Source organism: Nannobrachium achirus, assembly GCF_963921795.1.
Source record: "Nannobrachium achirus genome assembly, chromosome: 20".
Lineage (NCBI taxonomy): Eukaryota > Metazoa > Chordata > Actinopteri > Myctophiformes > Myctophidae > Nannobrachium > Nannobrachium achirus.
The window spans coordinates 7,022,936-7,042,214 of record NC_137827.1 but is presented as its reverse complement, the minus strand read 5'-3'; the positions used below and the strand labels follow the sequence as shown (position 1 = coordinate 7,042,214).

General features: G+C 43.0%; 1 protein-coding gene across 2 annotated transcripts in view; it reads right to left on the bottom strand.

Annotated features, from left to right (window-relative positions):
• Positions 1 to 19,279, bottom strand: part of gabrb1 (gamma-aminobutyric acid type A receptor subunit beta1) — a gene marked incomplete at its 3' end in the record, with an annotated part of 160,889 nt that overhangs the window by 139,446 nt on the left and 2,164 nt on the right. The window lies entirely within an intron of this gene.

The window sequence follows — 19,279 nt, the reverse complement described above, 5'->3', positions numbered from 1 at the left end:
TCGGGGGACCCCCCAAAATAATTTGGGGGTCCTGACCCACAGGTTGAGAACCACTGCTTTAGAGTGACTTACTATTTACGGTAAAAGTGGAGCGCTGGCTGTGTGGAATGGCCTTAATGCAAGAGTCCTATATCTTTGTTTTCTTCTTTTTTTTTCAATAGCCTGGGGACCGAAGACAACATCCCCTCCTATACAACCTCTCACACTCAGTGGGGACCAGGGACGTGCAGAGAATGTTAGAGAGGCAGGGGCTGAAACCTCTAAAAGGGCCTTTTGGTGAAAACATTGAAAATAGCAGACCTCCAAGCTCACAATGCGTCGCGCTGCGACACATTGTGAGCTTGGAGGTCGGCTATTTTCGGTGCTTGATACCACACTGAACTAAGCATAATCAAGTCAATACTGGAGATGTGGTTTATGGCATGGATTTCTACACAGGGAGGGCAATTCTTTAAACATAAGATGCTGCATTCAAGTTCAGGAGAGTTTGGACAAGGCAATTGTCTTGAATGCTGCCTTCAGGTATGGCATGGAAAGAGGACATTTGCATTTATTTCACCATAGTAAAAACTGCATTCATGGTCTGGAGAGGGTACTTTTTACAGACGGATAAAAGCAAGGGCAGGGGCTCAAGCCCCCTTTGATGTCTATGTGTGCACGTGCCTGGTAGGGACTATAAGCTATACAACCTCTCACACTCAGTGGGTACTATAAGCTATACAACCTCTCACACTCAGTAGGGACTATAAGCTAAACAACCTCTCACACTCAGTAGGGACTATAAGCTACACAACCTCTCACACTCAGTAGGGACTACAATATAAGCTCACGTCAGCAGACTTTCCACCTCAGAGGAAAGCCTGGTGTTCCTTCTAAAACCAGCCGTGTGATCCGGTGGTTGGTCATTTTTGAATATTTCAAATAGCTGATCTACAAGCTGACAACGTGTCGACATAGAACGGCTATTTACGGCTACTCTGTGGATAGCTTTAAAGCACAGCTCAAGACCTATTTCTTTACTCTTGCTTTTAGCTGAATTATTTTTTTATCTCTTTGATGCTATTGACGTCCACATTGTTCTGAAATTGTTCTACAATGTTTTATGTTTTTATTGTTCTGCTTTATTGTATTCATGTGTATTTTATTTTTTCTGTTAAGTAACTGTGCTTCATTTTCTGCTCTGTAAAGCACTTTGAGCTGCATTTCATGTCATGAAAGGTGCTATACAAATAAAGCTTTATTATTATTTATTATTATTATTATTATTATTATTTGAAGTATTTTAAAATGTTTTTAGAAATAGTAAAAAAAAAAGAAAAAAGACTAAGATAAGGCATGGATGAAAATAGGTCTATTCTATCAAAATATTATTGTTTAGAGGCCTGATGCTATTTCTATGCATTTGATGTATTGCCTCCTGTTTACCTTGCTTACTGTATATGCTACTGTAAATTGTTCTGGATTAAGAGTGTCTATTGCCTAAATTTTAACGATATGTGCCGGTATAGGTACAAAAATCCACTCGTACTAGACAATTCGCCCTCCAGGCCCCCAAACTGTGGAATAAACTCCCAGTTGCACTTAGAACAACAGACTCTCCCTAGCTTCCACCGTGGACTGAAGACTCACCTCTTCAGACTCCACATAAACCCATAACACTTAACGTAGCACTCGCCTACCCTCAATGACCATACATGAAAGCTAGATAACATTCTTAGATTTTATATAAAGTTATTTTTTTACTGATTAGGTGCTTGGTCTACGTTGTTTTGTCTAGATTGATATTTCTATGAATTTGATGTATTGATGTTGATGTATTGATCTATTACCTTGCTTATTGTAAATCGCTCTGGATTAAGAGCGTCTGCTAAATGCCTAAATTGTAAATTGTAAATTGAGAGTGCATCAGATCTTGGTTAGGTTACAGGTGCAGTCCCGTCTCTGCACCTCTCTGCCCTCTCTATTCCCTATTAGTCGGGGGACTTAAGGATATCTCATGCTAATCAGTCTAAAAGCGCGAAATTTTGCACAGATGTAGCCCAGGGCATGCTCTAATGATTTAGCTAGGGCGCCCGAGTCGGCGACTTTCGGGGTCGCCACAGCTCCAGAAAACACCCAAAAAACTCTGAAAAGTGATGACTCATCACTTTTCATCACTAAACCATCGTTTTCTTGGGCCATTTGTAGCCCAAGGAATGTTTTTTGTGCAAACCAAATGCTTGCAATGGATTCAGCATCATGACAAACCCCTACTTAGACCCCTCAAATCCAGCTTAAATACACAGAAAAAAAGTGTTTTTCTGGGTATTTTCCTCCTGTATAGAAAGTCGATGGGAGCCCAACTTGATTTGGCCGCTGTGGCGACCCCGAAGGTCGCCGACTCGGGCGCCCTAGCTAAATCATTAGAGCATACCCTGGGCTACATCTGTGCAAAATTTCACGCTTTTAGACTGATTAGCGCGAGATTACCATGTCATCTCCCTTAGGCCCCCGACTATCTCTATGCTGTTCCGTCTAAACAAAGCAAACCTGAAAACAAGCAAAACAAATTGTTTCCGTGGTTCTAAGGTTGATAATTCATGAGCAAACTGTGAAAGCAGGTACATGAGGCCTACAGTTTGTAGAACATATTTTATGATGGATACCCCCCACCACCCTATGTAGATACATATTCATTTTGACAGATGGGTAGAGTCAAATTCAGCAGTGGAAGTACTTTGGTATCTTATGTGTTGGTGATTCTCAGAGTGGGGTCCGGGGGACTCCTTGAGGGGGTCCCCAGCAAAATGTGTTTTAACCCCTTTATCCTTTCATAGGCCTCTGTTGGATATTCAAAAATAGCAGAATATACAAGCTCACAGTTTGTGCATATAAGTCATTGTTGACCTGGCATTCTACAGTGTGTATAGCTTCAATGTACAGATTATTATTTATTTATTTATTTGTATTATTTATTTTGCGTTATTCTACTGTTAGACTGACAATACAGGTTCTTTCTTGGTCTAACTTTCTGTGCACTTATTAGTGTGGTTGCCTGACGGGGCAACACACTGTAGTCCTGGGGAAACTTCATTTATTTTAGATAAACTTTTTTTGAGAATGGGTTTTTACCTTGATAGGGAATCAATATGGAATCAATGGGAGTGGGAATCAATAGGGGAATCAATATGGAATCAATGGGAGTGGTGCTAGCTCGAGTATTGGTCGAGCTTCACAGTTAAAGGACAACTTTAGTTTTTTACAACAAGGGTTCATATTTTAGATTGTAATAAAAGAATATATAAGATTAGTGTTAAAATTATTTCATTTACTTCTTTCTATTGTTTTAGAGATTCTTATTTCAGTGGTTGGGGGCAAGTGGCTAAATATGTCATTTTACCCAGAATAAGTCCATTCCCAAGATACAACGCAACCTTTCATGGTTGGATGTGACTTATGGGGGCTAGAAGTGTTAATGTAAATAGCAATAAAGAAACTGCTGGCTTATTGTGTCTAAAAAGACATATTAAGCCACTTGTACACATGCCCCCATGCGTACGCATGCCCCACATTTTAGCACGGTAAACGTGATAAAACAATAGAACGAAGCAAATGAAAACATTTTAACACTCACTTTTTCTTTTCTCTAATTACAATCTAAAATATGAACCCTTGTTGTAAAAAACTAAAGTTGTCCTTTAACTTAATGCAGAATATAGTTCAAGTCGGCAACCACACTTGCAATTTCCAATTGCATCTTTCTAGTGGGTCGCTCTGTATTGAGAGCGTCTGCTAAATGCCTATTGTCAATTGTAAATGATGAGGATTAGTAAAGGACCAATTAAATTAAGAGGTTGGAAAAGGTAAACACATCAGGGCACTGAGGTGGTGGTGGTATTGTGGCTGACGTGACAAGTGAGTGATGGTGTGAAGGGTGACACGGTAAACAGGTATTGATGTGGCTCAATACCAAACGATGTGTCCTACGGTCACATGTCAAGTGTTGTCATTTGTCACCAGAAGCCAGCGGGGTTCAGTCACACTGTGGGGAGGATGCAGTATGGGAAGGCTTTCAGTGGTCTCAACCTGTGGTTCTCAACATGTGGGTCGGGACCCCCAAATTATTTTGAGGGGTCCCCAGATGATTGTTTTCTCACTCAACAGTAAACAAACCGACATAAAGTTAAAGGGCCCTATTATGAACCAGGTCTTATGCCTTATGCCTTAACTTCTTTGCCTTTTTTTTACTATTTTGTTTTTGTTTTTTAAATATTTCAAATAGCTGATCTGCAAGTTCACAACGTGCATATGTAGATCAGCATTTGAAGTATTTAAAAATGTTTTTCAAAATAGTGAAAAAAAGGTAAAGAAGTTAAGGCATAAGGCATAAGACCTGGATCATAATAGGGCCCAGAGAGTGTATAGAGGGTATTATGCTCATTTCTAAAGTGACAATGTAAGGACTTCAGTACCTCTAAAATGACAAATTAAACATTGGCCAATTTGTCAAATATTAGAGGCAGAAATTGTGAAAATAGCCGATCGTGAAATGGTTTATTTGTATTGCGAGGATCCCGAAAGAGTCACAAACATAAACTGTAGCCTACAGTTGTTGTTGTTTTCCCTTTTTTATTATGTTTATTAGCTATTTATGAGTTTCAGTTAATGGTTATGAAAAAAACATTCAAAATGCTTATCCCTATCCCTTGTACAGCCAACCATCCAATAATATGGTTAATATGGAATATGGAACGTTGTTTCAGGGGGGACACAACAAAGGTCCCCGTGGGACGGATTTGGCCCGCGGGCCGCCAGTTGAACATCTAGGGTATAAACTCTAAGTGGTTACGAACCGTTATTTTTTCAGTGTGCATAAATAAGCACTTCTGGGAGTTCAGAATGCATTTTCCATTTTGCACACACGCTGAATGCGTTCAATACGCCGTATTGGATGGATCAGCAAAAAGATGCAACCAAACTAATATCATATTATGCGGCTCTGTCTTTTTTCTGGCTGCTTTGATCAGGACATTAATTTACAGTTATAAGTTCCACCGCGTCGCTTGGCGCAAAACTAAGCAAAAAAAAGCTGAAGCTTCAACAAAAATAAAGTTGAGAGAAACATCAATGCTTTAGCTCAGTGGTTCTCAAACCTTTTCAGGCTGTGACCCCCAAAAGCAGTAAGACTCCCTAATCAGGAGATAAGCGACCGTCGGGTCGCATACACAAACTTTAGAAGGCAATGGTAGGCAATCAGGAGGGAATATGGGAAATGGGACAGATCCATGTTGATGACATGACTTTAGAGATACTGTGTACCGCTTTGCATGATTTTTAGGGAAACATCTGTAGGAGCAGTGTCCAAAAATGTGTTTTGCAAAAATCGGCCTGATGGTGGCGCTAGAAGAGGGTCATGTGAGAAATGAGCAAAGTTTGGCATGGATAGGGGCAACGGTGGCAGAGATATGAGTAGGGTAAAAGTGTGACGTGTGACGTGACTGACTGACAGACAGACAGACTGACAGACAGCCAGTGGAGGTTTTGAGAACTGGGGACCCCAACCCTGATAAGCACTTGGAATTGTAGGCATTACATTTAATGTGACTCGGTTCCACATGTAAATATTGTGAAAATAGCAGATCTACATGCTCACAACGCCTTGCGTTGCGAGGCGTTGTGAGCATGTAGATCTGCTATTTTCACAATGTTCGCCCCTTGCTTACTTAATATTTGACAGTTTGGCCAGTTTGGTATTAAAACAGTCTTGAAAATCCTTAAATTGTGACTTTATAAATGTGCACATACCCTGTATACACTTATGTTGGTTTGTTTACTGTTGAGTGAGACTTTTTTTTTACATTAAGCTAATCATCTAGGGACCCCACAAAATAATTTGGGGACGCCACTTGGGGTCAGGACCCCAAGTGGCGTCCCCAAAATGTCTTTCCCAAGGCATAGTGTACTGTAGGTCAAGGGTTCCCAAACTTTTCAACCGCCCGCAAAATATTCATATTTGAACTGGGACAAGGCTGCCTTGAGGTATGGCATGGACTTTTTCAGCATAGTAAAAACTGCATTCATGGTCTGGAGAGGGCACTTTTTACAGACGGGTAAAAGGGCAGGGGCTCAAGCCCCCTTTGATTGATTGATTTGTCTATGTGTACACGTGCCTGCGCACACACGCGCGTGCACACACAGGTCTCTATGCAGGGAGTGCTCTTGTCACAGGCACAGAGAAAGCCAGCAGTCAGCAGGCTCTGCTGGCTCTCACAGAGAGGAGTGTAGAAGGTGTCTGTACTGCAGCTCCTCTCACAGAGAGGAGTGTAGAAGGTGTCTGTACTGCAGCTCCTCTCACAGAGAGGAGTGTAGAAGGTGTCTGTACTGCAGCTCCTCACACAGAGAGGAGTGTAGAAGGTGTCTGTACTGCAGCTCCTCACACAGAGAGGAGTGTAGAAGGTGTCTGTACTGCAGCTCCTCTCACAGAGAGGAGTGTAGAAGGTGTCTGTACTGCAGCTCCTCTCACACAGAGAGGAGTGTAGAAGGTGTCTGTACTGCAGCTCCTCTCACAGAGAGGAGTGTAGAAGGTGTCTGTACTGCAGCTCCTCTCACAGAGAGGAGTGTAGAAGGTGTCTGTACTGCAGCTCCTCAAACAGAGAGGAGTGTAGAAGGTGTCTGTACTGCAGCTCCTCACACAGAGAGGAGTGTAGAAGGTGTCTGTACTGCAGCTCCTCTCACAGAGAGGAGTGTAGAAGGTGTCTGTACTGCAGCTCCTCACACAGAGAGGAGTGTAGAAGGTGTCTGTACTGCAGCTCCTCACACAGAGAGGAGTGTAGAAGGTGTCTGTACTGCAGCTCCTCACACAGAGAGGAGTGTAGAAGGTGTCTGTACTGCAGCTCCTCTCACAGAGAGGAGTGTAGAAGGTGTCTGTACTGCAGCTCCTCACACAGAGAGGAGTGTAGAAGGTGTCTGTACTGCAGCTCCTCACACAGAGAGGAGTGTAGAAGGTGTCTGTACTGCAGCTCCTCTCACAGAGAGGAGTGTAGAAGGTGTCTGTACTGCAGCTCCTCTCACACAGAGAGGAGTGTAGAAGGTGTCTGTACTGCAGCTCCTCACACAGAGAGGAGTGTAGAAGGTGTCTGTACTGCAGCTCCTCTCACAGAGAGGAGTGTAGAAGGTGTCTGTACTGCAGCTCCTCACACAGAGAGGAGTGTAGAAGGTGTCTGTACTGCAGCTCCTCACACAGAGAGGAGTGTAGAAGGTGTCTGTACTGCAGCTCCTCACACAGAGAGGAGTGTAGAAGGTGTCTGTACTGCAGCTCCTCACACAGAGAGGAGTGTAGAAGGTGTCTGTCTGTACTGCAGCTCCTCTCACAGAGAGGAGTGTAGAAGGTGTCTGTACTGCAGCTCCTCACACAGAGAGGAGTGTAGAAGGTGTCTGTACTGCAGCTCCTCACACAGAGAGGAGTGTAGAAGGTGTCTGTACTGCAGCTCCTCACAGAGAGGAGTGTAGAAGGTGTCTGTACTGCAGCTCCTCTCACAGAGAGGAGTGTAGAAGGTGTCTGTACTGCAGCTCCTCTCACAGAGAGGAGTGTAGAAGGTGTCTGTACTGCAGCTCCTCACAGAGAGGAGTGTAGAAGGTGTCTGTACTGCAGCTCCTCTCACAGAGAGGAGTGTAGAAGGTGTCTGTACTGCAGCTCCTCACACAGAGAGGAGTGTAGAAGGTGTCTGTACTGCAGCTCCTCTCACAGAGAGGAGTGTAGAAGGTGTCTGTACTGCAGCTCCTCTCACAGAGAGGAGTGTAGAAGGTGTCTGTACTGCAGCTCCTCTCACAGAGAGGAGTGTAGAAGGTGTCTGTACTGCAGCTCCTCTCACAGAGAGGAGTGTAGAAGGTGTCTGTACTGCAGCTCCTCACACAGAGAGGAGTGTAGAAGGTGTCTGTACTGCAGCTCCTCTCACAGAGAGGAGTGTAGAAGGTGTCTGTACTGCAGCTCCTCACACAGAGAGGAGTGTAGAAGGTGTTTGTACTGCAGCTCCTCTCACAGAGAGGAGTGTAGAAGGTGTCTGTACTGCAGCCTCTCTCACAGAGAGGCGTGTAGAAGGTGTCTGTACTGCAGCTCCTCACACTAACACATTGTGACTTAACAGGACTTCTGACACGGCAAATCCTGTTCACATCTGCTCTCTACTGGCTGCATGGGATCGATTGATTTGCATCGTACAATGTGGCCATTTCTTTATGGATTCATTTTATTTATTTGATGTATTTATTTTTCCCCTGTCAAGGACCCCCAAATTGATATTTGTTTTGTTTGACAACGGACCCCCATCAGAAAAAAAGGAGATTTGTATTTAAAACAAAGATAAAAAATCAAACCTCGGTTCGAAGTTAAGCGGTGAATTCTTATTCTGTGTTCTAGAGCTATGAACTCTGTGTTCTAGATCTATACATTCTGTGTTCTAGATCTATACTTTCTATGTGCTTTTTATGAATTATGAATTCTGAATGATTTTATCTGGAGGGCCAAATTGGCATGTGAAGCTTGACCAATCCTCAATTCTGCATGTACGGGACATGTACGGGACAGACAAAGCCTGTTCATTCTGGACTGGAATGACCATATATGGACATGTACGGGACACACAAAGCCACTCCTTTGAAGCAGCTTTCACCGCTTCAAAAAAAGAGGAAAAAAAGAAGAAGAATCTAAATTATTTAAAATATTTTCAAATTATTTCAAAGTTTAGGCTATTATTAAAATGTACTTTATTTTGGAGCCGTACTAACCGCTCCTACATCTGGCTTTGTGTGCATGTCTGTCCGTCCGTCCGTCCGTATGTCTTGTAAATATTGTTATTGGCCAAGCTTCATGGAATGTTTTTAATTAACTCATAAAAGGCACCGCTCCCTTCACACTGGGATTTCTTTTTTTATATTATCTGAAAAATTGTTGAGAAATTGTTGAGCCGTTACTCATATTTGCTGGTGACCCCCCTGGAACCTCCTCAAGGACCCCTGGAGGTCTCCCCAGGACCCCCTGGAACCTCCTCAAGGACCCCTGGAGGTCCCCCCAGGACCCCCTGGAACCTCCTCAAGGACCCCTGGAGGTCTCCCCAGGACCCCCTGGAACCCCCTAGGGGACCCCTGGAGGTCTCCCCAGGACCCCCTGGAACCTCCTCAAGGACCCCTGGAGGTCTCCCCAGACCCCCTGGAACCCCGACCCCTGGAGGTCTCCCCAGGACCCCCTGGAACCCCTAGGGGACCCCTGGAGGTCTCCCCAGACCCCCCTGGAACCTCCTCAAGGACCCCTGGAGGTCTCCCCAGACCCCCCTGGAACCTCCTCAAGGACCCCTGGAGGTCTCCCCAGACCCCCCTGGAACCTCCTCAAGGACCCCTGGAGGTCTCTCCAGACCCCACTTAGAGAATCACTCTCTGGTCTACAGTGTGCTGAGATCAGCTGTCTGGTACAGTACAGTGCAGTACAGTACAGTACAGTACAGTAGTACAGTACAGTACAGTACAGTACAGTACAGTACAGTAGTACAGTAGTACAGTACAGTACAGTACAGTACAGTACAGTACAGTACAGTACAGTACAGTACAGTGTGTTTACGCCTGATAAACACCATTCACTGCCATTCATGGTGAAGAGACAAAAACACTTGTACCTTACAAGTCCTTTCATTAAGACTGACTGTATTTCTCTGCTACAAGCCATTTATATTCACACATTGATATCAATAGCAGTTTCCATGCTAGCAGCTTGTGTGGCTCTACTTGTTATTAACAATATTAATAATAACACTAGTCTGTGTTGTCCCACAGGGGATATTCAACTTCACAGCTCCCCACTTCCTTCAAAACACATCAGGATAGCCTTTCCCTAACCTCACGTCACCAGGCTTTCTCGGGGGAAATCGTTTACAACGGGCCGTTTGATCCGGTATAGGCGGAAACCACAAGCAGAAGAAGCGGCGTCGCTTTGTTTTGGTTCCCCCTGTTTGTTTCCCCAATCCCTATTAAAATGCTCGAATTGCCAGATGCTACGAGTTAGACTAAAAGATGCATATACCAAACACATTTTTCAAAAGCAAAACTACGGCGCATCAAGGGGTTTATTCGGTAGGCCCCAAAAGTATGTCCTTGTGTGCAGGGGAATTATTTTGGGTTAAAACGGTTTCCAGTTTGGGAGGGGGGCTTTTAACCCTGCAAGACCCGAATTAATTTCTACTGGCCAATTTTTTTTTTTTTTAAATCAGATGGTGTTGTAGGAGTCCTAATCACAGGAAAATGTAACGTTAAAAAATTAATAATGTTTTTGTAAGGTTTTATAGCCATAAATCATAAATCATAAATCATGCTCTAATTTGCATTTTGGGGATATTTTTCACAATAATAACATATGTACATGTTCTAGACATTCTAATGATCACGAAAAAAATATTACAGGCATTTTACTTATGTTTTAGTGAGGAATAGCTTCAGTTAAAAAGTGAGATGTTGTTCGTCCAGACGCTGGAATTTCAACTTCTCTGGGAGGTGTGAATGTCAGCCACTGTGGGGGGTATTTATATGCAAATATCGTGGCCAATGGCATTGTAATACTAAACAATAGGACTTAATGGTGATGTTAATGTGAAAAAAGAACAGGAAAACTAATCATACATTTTTTTTAAAAATGATTTAAAAAATGTTGCCAAAAAGCAACGCTGGGCCTTGCAGGGTTAAGCCGTGACATCATTTTGTAGGCAGAAGAGAACTCTGCCCCCAGAGCATTTTCTGTCCCTCGCTATTTCAACAGATCCGAGACAAAAATAACGACTAAAGTATAATTCTAACACTTTACTTTCAACAACAAAGAGAAGAAAAATTTGTAAATAGTAAAAATAGTAAAAAGATTCACGGAAACTGGGGGCAGAAATTCTCCTCTGCCTACAAAATTATGTCATACTTAACAGCCCCATAGTCAAAGTGTAGTCGTCTAGGACTACAACATGACACAGAGTGGTTTCCGCTCCCGACCGGATCAATCCGGTCATCATCCCTGTTGAGTTTTAGGATGTCTTCCAACCCAAGCTTTTTCTCGTTTTTAATCTCGCACAAGTGCTTTAGGTCTTATTAATCATAAAGCTAACCACGAGGCCACTGAGCAGGTACAGTAGCAGAGGTCTCCTGTCTCTCAGCTCTTTAGTAAACAGAACATACATTTCCAATTTCCTTCTGACAAGGAGAGAGAGAGATCTCTCATGGATACAAACAAAGTGACACTGGAAGTGATGAAACAAACAAAACATAAAATGATAAGACAAAATTCCCACCTGAAAATGTATTTTCTGTTGCGCTGGAGAGATACTGAAAAAACACTTTATTTTGTTGTAATGATTATAGAGCTATTTAACACGTATTTTACCTTTTTAACAAAACAAAAACCCCAGAATCAAATTACACACCTTGCGTAAGATGAAAGCACAAACACAGATTACTAAGGCAGAAAGCCAAGCTAATACACCAGTGGTTCTCAAAGTGGAGTCCGGGGACCCCCCAGGGGTCTTTGAGGGGACTCCAGGGGGTCCCCAGTTAGCTAAATGAATGACAGTTACGAACCAGATGGACCCTTTCGGGTCTGTGACTCTGAGAGCGTACAAGTGGAACCAAATGGACCCGTTCCGTTTGTACACTCTCAGAGTTATGAGGGTCCATGGCCCTGTATAATGCACACCTGGGGTCCTTGAAATGAAATAGTTTTAGAATCGATGAACAATTCATAACCTGAGCTCTCGGTCCCTCTGACTCAAACCGACACTGTCTATATTTATTCCTAATGCAGTGAGTTGTGTGAAAATGACTTATGTATGAATGTCAATAATGTAGGAGTCTTTGTTCTGATAACACGACTGACTTGGGATTCAACTTTTATGATTCACTGAAACCTACAAGACAGAGAGAAGTTGCTCTCAACTCTGAAAGTGTAAAATAAAAGGAAAAAGGGGACCAGCACAGATACACTTTTAGACCCTTTTAAATGTTTCAGGTGTTTTAAAAACAACTGTATAAGATGACTTTTATTCTAAGGCCCAGGGAATTAAATGATCTGATCCATTGTAATTGTATTATATTCTACTGTATATTACAGTTTGATGTTATATATATCATATGATATGCCATGAATTAATTAGATTATATTATCTTACAGTATACTATAAGCTTTCTATTACATCTTATTTTTCATTACAGCCTACTCTACTCCTAGTTGTCATATTAATAATCATGATTTTGGTCCATGTTAAATCTGTGACCTTGATAAACAATTCTCTTTAGCTAAAATCCTGTGTGTAGGCCTATTTAACTGTGAGTTTAAAAATGCATACCTGTGATATACTGTATGTCTGTATGACATATGATTTTATAGAATGGTTGTTTATTAACACAAGTTGAACCCATTGTACTTCTATGCTCTGTATCTGTAACCTTTTACTGCTGTGCTGTCTCCAGCGCCTGAATGTCCCCCGACTAGAGATCAATTCATGGGGTTCATTTGTAGTCCTACACTGGCCATGTTGAGGAGGACCAACACAGGTGTTTCAATGTGTCAGATTGTCATAGAACTAATGTTCTACACCAGTGGTTCTCAAACCTTTTTGGCTGCAGTAACCCTTACACTGATTTATAAAGCCGAGTACCCGCCCCTTCCCCTTACAGCAACATTTACATCAAAAGTCCAGTTCCAATGCCAATACGTTCAAAATAAAAATCAAACCTCGGTTCGAAGTGAAGCGGTGAATCTTTATTCTATGTGTTCTAGAGCTATACTTTCTATGTGCTTTAGTTCCATATTTTCTATGAATTCTGAATGAATGAATGATTTTGTCTGGAGGGCCAATTGTCATGCGAAGCTTGACCAATCCTCAATTCTGCATGCACGAGACGTGTACGGGACATGTACGGGACATGTACGGGACAAACATTCTCACTCCTTGAGAATCTATGGGAATCCTCAAATAAAACATGTACGGGACAGACAAAGCCACTCCTTGGAAGCGGCTTTCACCGCTTCAAAAATTCTAATCAATAACAGTTAGCCTACTACTAGTCATGATGTAATTTGGGTTAGAAATGTACAGATGAGCAGGTTCACACCATCTCTGTCAATGTTTTATCATTAACTATAACAGTAAAATACATATTCCCATGTTCTAGATTTTCTCACGTACCCCCTGAAGTACCCCCGCGTACCCCCGTTTGAGAAACACAGTTCTACGCCAATCTGAACGCCTGTTTTAACCCATTTAGGCCTAGGATTATTGAATGCTTTAACCAGTGAAAAATAGCAGATATACAAGCTCACAGCGCGGCACCGAGTGCCGCGCTGCGAGCTTGTAGATCTGCTATTTTTGAAAAAGTCGTGAAAATGTCTGAAAATCTTTGAATATTTGTCTTTGTTAACAATTTTGCTGCCATTTTAAACATAGCTCTAGTAAGCAGCTGCCAAATTGTCCTTACCTTTTAACGTGGGCACTTGCACGCATCGTGCACAATCTGTGCGCGACTCATCTAGTAGACTGTAGACTCGGTGACAAGCTTTCGAATAAAAAAAACCCCATTGAAATAGACATATCCGTTGCCACGCTGTATCCCTGCTTATACGCCAGTGTTTACATGAAAAAACATTGAAAAAAGCCAACTGTGCGCTATGGTAACAAGTGGACACGTTCGCGCACAAAACGCACGATATGTGCGGGGATCATAATCCAGGCGTGTAGAGACTGGATCAAAGTTTCCAAACGCAAAAATCCGATTGAAAAACGAGTGTTCCATCGCCGAGTAGCTTTCTCTTTTGTTACACTGTAAACCAACGGAGGCGGGACTATGTTCCAGGCTCAGACCGGATACGGAAAGCTAGATCCGGTCCAGACCGGAAATGACCGGATACAGTTAGGGGGGCGGGCCTAAAGAGCCAGAATCAGTGAAAATCTGCGATAATACTTTTAATCCTTTCATAATGATTAAAGCTAATTAAACTTCCGGGTTCGACGGGCATGGCACCGCGGTACAGCGGGAAAAATACGGTTTCTACGGGCATCGCCCAGAATGAGTTAAGAGAACGTAAATTTTACTTCTGGGGGGTCCCTGAAACTAGATATTTTGAGATGGGGGTCCATGGACAAATACATATCATTTTGGGGGTCCTTCACATGAAAAGGTTTGAGAACCACTGACACAGTAGTCTCTCGAGAACAGACTAACTGAGCTCCAGTTGAGTGAAAAGGACTTTTCTTTGACGATGGCTGGCCAGATTGCTGACATAGAAACATAGGGTTTTCACATTTTTTTAGAAGGATTCAAAAGACACTTATAGAATCAGGTAAAAAATCAAATTTTCACGATTTTTCAAAAGTAGCAGATCTACAAGCTCGCAGCTTGTATATCTGCTATTTTTCAATAGTTAAAGCATAAAATAATAATACACAATAATGTGCGTGTACCCGTTCTGAATGGCTTAATTGAACACCATAGATAGAAGCCAGGGAAATGACCCAGGTAGGACGCGATAAAATAGGGCTTCATGTTCAATGAATTACTTGGAAGTAAATAAGGCCTTTTCATTCCCAACAGAGAGGACTGTCCTCTTCAGCGGATGCATTGTGTTTGTTGTGTGACACACGGAGAGAACAGCTCTCATGTGTTTGTTGTGTGACACACGGAGAGAACAGCTCTCATGTGTTTGTTGTGTGACACACGGAGAGAACAGCTCTCATGTGAACATGACACACCACACACGTCAGCCTCATAGATCTGTATTGTTTAGGAAGCATTGATTATCCAGCTCATTCCTGCGACCCACGCAACGTCAAAAGAAGGTTTCCTTTGTATACTTTCACAATCATCTGCACAGCCAGCAAACGGCTAATGAGAGGGTATATGTTTTAGATAAGGTTTACATTTGGTTGTATTTAACTTTTCTGTTTTATTAAAAATAATATATGAGCATCAAATCAATTTGCATAAAATATTTTTTGCATATGCATTCTATATATTCCATAGGAATAAACCACACATGGAAAAAATGTCATCGTCAATGTGTGACAGGCATTGCCACTATTGAGTAAAAGATTAGCCATTTCTAGAATAAGTAAAATATTTCAGGTGTTTCAGGTCTAATTTTACATTGTAGTTATAGGGGGCAATTATATAATGTATTACGGCATATTTAGCCAGAGATCCTTTGAAGAAGAAGAGAGAAAAATGATAGACAGAATTGCCACATGAGTGATCATCGATTATAGGTGACCTCTGCTTACACATCTGTCCTCCAAATCCCTCCACCCCCCCTGATCCCAGCCTGGGGCCCCTTGGGGCCTCTGGGGATCTACTGTACCATGGGGTCCCGTTTGGCCCCCTGGGTCCCGTCCCGGCAGGCCCCTGGGGCCACCGCTGACCCGGACAGTCCCATGCAGTAATCCACGCACCTCCCTCTCTCTCTCTCTCTCTCTCTCTCTCTCTCTCTCTCTCTCTCTCTCTCTCTCTCTCTCTCAGCTGTTGCGTCTGGAGTCTAATTCTTGCCAAAAGGCTGGTTTGTTAGCCAGCCAAATTGTACAATGATATGACTATTGGACTGGCCTCGCTACTCACACAGCTGCTCTGCTCCAAACACTACTTCTGAGCGAGAGAGGGAGAGAGAGAGAGAGAGAGAGAGAGAGAGAGAGAGAGAGAGAGAGAGAGGAGAGAGAGAGAGAGAGAGGGAGAGAGAGAGAGAGAGAAGGAGAGAGAGAGAGAGAGAGAGAGGGAGAGGGAGAATAAATTACTCCGTCTTCCAGAGAAATATGAGGAATTCTGTTGCAGCCTAATGTTCGATGACTCCAATCCATCATGAGCGTTCTGCATACTGAGTGAAACAAGTTGTCGGTGTGTGCGTGCGCGTGTATGCGTGGGCGTGCAAGTTTGTGTGTGTTTGTGTGGCTAGAATTCCAATACATTCTAAAAGCACTACTTTCTGTGGCACAGAAGTCATATGCCGCTGTGTATGATTGACTGCAGATGTCCCTGCGTTCTCTTATAGGAGCCTCTGAAATATGACACTCATTAGTCAGGCAGAATCCTCTCATCTCCATAATTTAACCTTTTGTTTTCGGGTAGAAAACGTCCAACACGCTTTCTTTTCAGGTTTCAAAAACAGCAAAAGTAGCAGATCTACCAATTCCAAACACGTCACTTTGCACAGCGTTTCAAGCTTGTAGATCTGCTACTTTTGATGCTTTTGTGTAACGCTGTAGCAGCGGCGTAGCCAGGATTTACCAACTGGCTAGGCCTGGCACAATGTGGGTGGGCAGGGCAGAGATGTGAGCATGTACATCGGCTATTAAAATAGCCAACATTTAAATATTTACAGGGACAATACAGTATTTGGGAAGTGGACTTCCCAAGCAATATGGAGACGTTTTAATTTTGGAAATCGCTTCATAATTGACTAAGCTATGATCAAATCAAACTGTGGTGTCTTTCTTTGCTTCCTAATGTTTGCGAATGTTTTAGTTATTTTTGTGTGGGCACAAAAACAAAGTGGCTACGCCGCTGTGCTGTAGTACTAGTAAGACACCTCAGGGCGACATGCGCCAATTCTTGGCCGTCTGGCCAGAGATGTATATCGGACCAGTTACCCATGTATGGAGACCCCTGGTACCCATATATGGAGATGCTTGTACTACTTATGGAGATATGCTGTGAGAGCCCAAACATGCTTACTCAGTTATGTTATTCGTTATGTGAAAGTCCTATGACGTCTATGACATCTTACATCATACCCTTTTATGCCCATACATGGTCTCTATAGCAACCTGAAAGCAAAAAAGAAATGCTATCTGACCCCCATTTAGGCTGTGTGCACGCACACGTGCACGCGCACACGCACACACAAAGGAGCAGTGGTTTATACTGTAGGCAGCGCCATGGCAACAACCAAAACCGCAACACAAAATAACAGAGACCAATAAATAAATATAGATGATTCACTGTGTATATTATACTGTAGCCCCTTATAGCAACCTTTATAATAAATATAGATGATTCACTGTGTATATTAAATGTATATTATAGCCCCTTACAGCAACCTTTTGCCGACATGGCATTATCCCTCTCGCTCTCTTTTTTTATTCTACATTTTAGACAGAAAGGGCCTTTTGCCAACCCCACCTAGGGTGTGGGCACTGATGATGCGGAGGAGAGAACACGCCGCCCCATGCAGCGCCCACAGCGTCTCCCAGCGGGAATCGAACCCAGGACCTTCTAGCTGTGAGGCAACAGCGCCATAAAAGTGATCATATGGGTAGTGGTGGAAAAAGTACTCAAACTGTTTATGTTTTATAATATTGCAAAGTTACTAGTAACTAAAGTTTTCAAATAATTATAGTGGAGTAAAAGTACAATGTTTGGATCCGAGATGTAGTGGAGTAAAAGTATTGGAAATTGGAAATACTCCAGCAAAGTACTATTATCTCAATAAAGTACAAGGTCGCGGCCGAAATGTTTTTTTTTTTTTTTTGGCTGGTATCTCCCTTATAGATAGGGTGAGAAGTTCAGTCACCCGAGAGAGACTTGGAGTAGAACCGCTGCTCCTCCACTTGGAAAGGAGTCAGCTTTGGTGGTTCGAGCATCTAGTATGGATGCCTCCCGAGAGCCTTCCTAGGAAGGTCCTCGATGCACGTCCCACTGGGAGGAGAGTAGACCCCGTGGCAGACCAAAGACCAGATGGAGGGATTATATCTCCACACTGGCTTAGGAATGCCTCGGTATACTCCCAGAGGGAGTGGAGGAAGTTGCTCGGGATAAGGAACTCTGGAAATCTCAGTTGGAACTGTTACCCCCGCAACCCGATTCCGGACAAGCGGTTGAGACTTAAGTGCAGTTCTCAAGTATATGTACTAAGTTACTTTCCATCACTGCATGTGGGGTTGGTGGGTTTATTCGGGGATGCGTCCTTTGTTGAGTCACTGACACACAGCCGTTATGTAATTACTGCATTGAGGACCAAAAGAAGAAAGAAAGCGAGAGAAAAGAAAGAAAAGGAGAGAGACTAGTATATATCAAAGCACAGAATCTGCCCAGAGGCAAGCAGCGCTGCACTCACTGCTGTTCATATGGGCCTATAGCTTCCAAACACCAGCGGCACCCATAAGCTCCCTGCACAGTACACAGCCGTGAACAGAATCACTAAACAGTGGCACAGAAAAAAAATCCATGTGCAGCTCTCTCGCTCTCTCCCTCACACTCTCACTCTCTCTCTCTCTCTCTCTCTCTCCCTCACTCTCTCTCTCACTCTCTCTCTCACACACACTCTCTCCCTCTCTCTCTCTCTCCCTCTCTCTCTCTCTCTCTCTCTCTCGTTAATTCACACTCTCTCTATAGCGGACAACCACAAGTACTGTGTGTGTGTGTGTGTGTGTGTGTGTGTGTGTGTGTGTGTGTGTGTGTGTGTGTGTGTGTGTGTGTGTGTGTGTGTGTGTGTGTGTGTGTGTGTGTGTGTGTGTGTGCAAGTGGGTGTGCGTGTGCGTTGCGTAGTCGATGCATATACACCGGATTGGGTTTTGACACGTTGCGGAGCTGACCGCGGTGCTGAAAATAAAACACCAAGGAGGTGCTGAAATCTCTTCTCTCTCTCTGTCTCTTTCCCTCATAGCAGCAGCAGCAGCAGCACTGCTGCACCAAGCCAAGCACAGGAGGGAAGAGGGGGGGGGGGGCTAAAGAAGACTAGATTTGGATCATCCATTCTAACACAGTCACGTCAACACTCAACAGCGCTAAAATGAACACTCACAGAGTTAAATGAACAACAACCAGGATCTCAGGTGTAAAAGACGAGGACTAGTGTGTACAGGTCCTGTAGGCAACTATATAGTGTGGGCACCTCAATGTTAAATTGTTTTGTTTTTTCAATGTATGTATGTATGTATGTATGTATGTATGTATGTATGAATAAATGTATGCTACAAATGTGAATGAATGTATGCTTCGGGAAATGGTCGTAAATAATGCAAAGTATCCATGATTTCTTTGAACATGCACGGTCGCATCCTTATCAGACCCAATCCTCTTCAAACTTCTTGTTTGCCCCCGATTATAACTGGCTATCACAGGTTTTGTGGCAATTTGTGGAAACGTAATAAAAATAAAAATAAATAATTAAATGTATTTGACCCTTCATTTGCAAAATAAAAGTAGATACAAAAAAAAATACAACATTAATGAATAAATAAGGTTTTAAAGATGCCCAGTGTTCTCAAAGGACCATTATTCCTCTTATAAACCCGCC